This window comes from Danio rerio, chromosome 5 (assembly GCF_049306965.1).
Source record: "Danio rerio strain Tuebingen ecotype United States chromosome 5, GRCz12tu, whole genome shotgun sequence".
In the NCBI taxonomy this organism is placed as follows: domain Eukaryota; kingdom Metazoa; phylum Chordata; class Actinopteri; order Cypriniformes; family Danionidae; genus Danio; species Danio rerio.
The window spans coordinates 1,547,501-1,552,500 of NC_133180.1; the positions used below are offsets into that span (position 1 = coordinate 1,547,501).

The following is a 5,000-nucleotide window of genomic DNA, read 5'->3' on the forward strand; positions in this document are numbered from 1 at the left end:
AGCATGTTGTCAGAATCATGCTAACAACATGCTAATTCATGCTAGAATCATGCTAACAACATGCAAACTAGCATGTTGTTAGCATGATTGTAACACAAACTAACATGTTACTAGCATGATTCTAGCTTGAATTAGAATGTTGTCAGCATGATTCTAGCATGAATTAGCATGTTGTTAGCATGATTCTTGCATAAATTAGCATGTTGTTAGCATGATTGCATCATGAATTAGCATGTTGTTAGCATGATTTTTGCATGAATTAGCATGTTGTTAGCATGATAGTATCATGAATTAGCATGTTGTTAGCATAATTCTATCATGAATTAGCATGTTGTTAGCATGATTTTTGCATGAATTAGCATGTTGTTAGCATGATTCTAGCATGAATTAGCATGTCAGCATGATTCTACCATGAATTAACATGTTACTAGCATGATTTTTGCATGGATTAGCATGTTGTTAGCACGATTCTTGCATGAATTAGCATGTTGTTAGCATGACTGTATCATGGATTATCATGTTGTTAGCATGATTGTATCATGAATTAGCATGTTGTTAGCATGATTCTATCATGAATTAACATGTTGTAAGCATGATTCTACCATGAATTAGCATGTTGTTAGCATTATTCTATCATGAATTAGCATGTTGTTAGCATTATTCTATCATGAATTAGCATGTTGTAAGCATGATTTTTGCATGAATTAGCATGTTGTTAGCATGATTCTAGCATGAATTAGCATGTTACTAGCATGATTTTTGCATGGATTAGCATGTTGTTAGCATGATTCTACCATGAATTAGCATGTTACTAGCATGATTCTTGCATGAATTAGCATGTTGTTAGCATGATTGTATCATGGATTAGCATGTTAGCATGATTGTATCATGGATTAGCATGTTGTTAGCATGATTCTATCATGAATTAGCATGTTGTTAGCATGATTCTATCATGAATTAGCATGTTGTTAGCATGATTGTATCATGGATTAGCATGTTGTAAGCATGATTGTATCATGGATTAGCATGCTGTTAGCATGATTCTATCATGAATTAGCATGTTGTTAGCATGATTCTATCATGAATTAGCATGTTGTTAGCATGATTCTATCATGGATTAGCATGTTGTTAGCATGATTGTATCATGGATTAGCATGTTGTTAGCATGATTCTATCATGAATTAGCATGTTGTTAGCATGATTCTATCATGAATTAGCATGTTGTAAGCATGATTCTATCATGAATTAGCATGTTGTTAGCATGATTCTATCATGGATTAGCATGTTGTTAGCATGATTGTATCATGGATTAGCATGTTGTTAGCATGATTCTATCATGAATTAGCATGTTGTTAGCATGATTCTATCATGAATTAGCATGTTGTAAGCATGATTCTATCATGAATTAGCATGTTGTTAGCATGATTCTATCATGAATTAGCATGATTGTATCATGGATTAGCATGTTGTTAGCATGATTGTATCATGGATTAGCATGTTGTTAGCATGATTCTATCATGAATTAACATGTTGTTAGCATGATTCTAGCATGAATTAGCATGTTGTTATAGATAGGTAGGTAGGTTGAAACACTGCTGTGCCAAAGGAAGCCCTATGTTAACAGTGTCCAGAAGCGCTGTCGACTACTCTTTGCTCGGAGGCATCTGGGATGGAGCATCACACAGTGGAGACGTGTCCTGTGCTCAGATGAAGCAGTGATTCAGCTGTTTTTAGGAGAAATGGACGCTGTGTGCTCCAGACCAAAGAAGGAAAGGGTCATCCAGACTGTCACCAAGTCCAGAAGCCCGGCTCTGTCATGGTCTGGGGTTGTGTCAGCGTCCTTGGCGAAGGTGACCTGCTCTTCTGTGATGCTCCAGTAATGCTGAACAGCACAGAGAGATTCTGCAGCTCAATATGCTGCCTTCTTCTCCAGGGACGTCCATGCAGAGTTCAACAAGACAATGCAGAACCACATTCAGCTCTCATTACAGAGTCTGGACTGGACTGGCCTGCCTGCAGTCCCGACTTGGCTCCAATACAGAATGAGTGGCGCATTTTAAAAGCTCAAATGTGACATTAAAGACTCCGTGCTGTTGCCCACCTTAAGACTTGTTTGCAGGAAGAATGAGACAAAATCACACCTGAAACTCTTCAGCACTTGCTGTCTTCAGCCCCTGAACGTCTCGAAGTGTTGTGAAAAAGAACGGCAACATTAGAGAGTGCTAAATGCTTTACTGCTCTAATTATTTTTGAAATGTGTTGCAAGAACCAAAGTTTAAAAGGAATATACGTTTATTTAGAAAAAACAAAACAAACAATAAAAATCATGAGGAACACATTAAATAATGTGCTTTCAGTACTTCTTTCAGTTTTGTATCTGTATTTGTTGTAATGTACTGTTATTATTGCAATAAAAAAACATATATTAATAATAATAATAATAATAATAATAATAATAATGTGCTTTTGTATTGTCTGAAACGAAATACGAGTCAAAGTACATTAGGAAATCACTACTTTCTTTTTTATTTGCGTTTCTACACCGTCCCATTTGTTTTCTGATTTGGGGTTGTACACATATCCTTACACTCCCTACTAAACACAATGAGAATGAGTCAACAGTGGTATTTTCCACGCACTGAACTCTTCTTATTCAGTTATGCCTAGGTATGCATGGCACCTTTTAGCACTTACAGTTGTCCAGCACATTTCTAATCATAACAGTGTTAATAACTCATCTCTAATAAATGATTTATTTTCTCTATGCCATGACCACAGTAAATAATATAAGTCTAGATATTCTTCATGTTACGTTTAGAGACGTATTGTTTAAAGTTGTTTTGTTTATGTTGTGTCATGTCTTTTTCCCTGTTCTTCTTTTGTTGCCTTGACTCCTCCCCTCCTGAGTTTCAAGCAGGTTGCTGATTGCTTCCCACAGCTGTGTTCACTTACCATGGAGACGTGAGAGGGGATAAAAACACAGGCCAAACACTTGGATGTTGAGAAAGGAGTTAGAGAGGAACCTTTCTCCAGAGCACTAGCTGGGTTTCAGTTAAAGTAAAGCTGTTGAGAACTGTTGTGATTTAAGATGTGACTTGTGTATGATTGGTACTTGTTCTCTGTTGTGGCTAAGAGCAGTGCCACGGTTTAAACTTTGGTTTCTTTCTTTTGCTTTCCCCCCAGGAAGCAGTAAGGAGGTGGACGGCCATTCCTTTTTGTTGGACCTTTTCTCCTGTTTTGAGGTCGGTCAGGGAGTCAGTGTAGATTTGTTGTTGATTTTCATCATTGTTTTCTGGTAGTTTATTTAGAGGCTTTACTCCCAGACAGAACCCTGTTTTGTTTGTTATTTTGGCTTTATTCCCCTCCTGAAGCTAGAGCTTCCTTAACACTCATTGTGTGACTTTGGTTTTGTAAATAAACTTTCGGAACTTTACTCTGTTGTGTTGTGACTGGTCCCAGTTTAGTGCTCTTTAAATTAATATTGTTGTGTTCATTGTATTTTCCCCTAGACTTGTGTAAGACACTAGTATTCAGCAGTGATAAAGTGACATTTAAAGGCATTTAAAGGCATGTAAAGGCTTCACTAGGGTAATTAGTAGGGGTGTAACGATACACTCAGCTCACGATACGATGTGTATCACGATATAATGTTCACGATTCGATATGTATCACGATATTTGGAATAAAAATTGAAAATTTAACTGAAATGCAAATTTTACCAAGTAAACTATTTTTTATGTATTTCTTTTGTTTCAACTTGTTAAACTGAACCTTCTTTAAGAAAATATATTAAACAGGCCTGTCTCTGGAAAATAAAACAATTTAAAAACTTCTTAAAAATATTATTGAAATGACAGAGACAAAATTAAGGAACAGTTTAAGTAAAGGTGCAAAAAAATAAGCTTTCTATTTAATTGAATTTAACAGTAAGAGCTTAAGGCTTTGCTTGGTCACTTGTGTTTTTTGTGTGTGCAAAAAAAATCCACATTTCCAGGTAATCAGCAGTTCTATAAGATAATCCTGAACTGATGTGTGTCTGTCTGAGAGGTTTTTATGGATGTCTGTCTTCATGTTGGGCATGATGAGTGACAGGGTGGCCGTCTTTTCATTACACAGGACAGTCGTGACTCTTTTCAGCAGTTTAGGCAGGTTTACTATTTCTTCGGCGTCGCTGATGTCGGCGCTATCAAGTGCATCATGTTGACGTGCATTTTTGTGTACCTCTGTACTCAAAAGGGTTAATGCTCGTCGTAATCATAACTCTAAAATGCGATATGATTGTTTAAATAATGTGTACGTTTTCGGTTTCATTTCCACTGCTAAGTGCTGTTCATACTTCCCACGCGGCTCCTGAAAGATCACTCTGTTCCACAAACTGAATGTTGTTTACTACTTTATTAGTCACAACCTGCAGGTTCTGTTCACTGAAGCAGACGCGCGCGTATGGCAAGCCGCTTTAGCATTTAAACCTTTGTTCTGACTATCCATAAATATATTTAATTCATATTTAATTAAATTAATTTAGAGATATCTCTAATTATATTTTGACTAGTCGAATTATAATTATGACTAGTCAAAATATAATTAGAGATATCTCTAAATATATTTATGGATAGTCAGATCAAAGGTTTAAATGCTAAAACGGCTTGCCATACGCGCGCGTCTATCATCCGCCCTCTGTAGTAACAGCTCACGGTCAGCTCACGTCTTGTGTGATTTTGCGGCCGCCAATACATCATTATATGAAGACAGAATGATATTTTAGGGTGAATTGTACCTTATAAATACAGTATGTGACTCTTTCAACACCATTAGGAGGTATCCCTGTCGCAACCCAGTATGCCTGTCAAAAAGCGGACGAGTCTAAAGCAATGACTGTACAACCGAAATGTTACCAGACGTCTGATTTTGAGAGGATGGGTCATCCTCTATGTCAGCTCCACTCATCTTGGTCTGCTAACATTACTGCTGCTGCAATCTGAACTCACGTGCGACAGCAG

General features: G+C 37.0%; 1 protein-coding gene across 2 annotated transcripts in view; it reads right to left on the reverse strand.

Annotated features, from left to right (window-relative positions):
- The window catches only part of ass1 (argininosuccinate synthase 1), a 79,022-nt gene that overhangs the window by 54,522 nt on the left and 19,500 nt on the right, over positions 1-5,000 (reverse strand). The gene's annotated exons all lie outside the window — the stretch shown is intronic.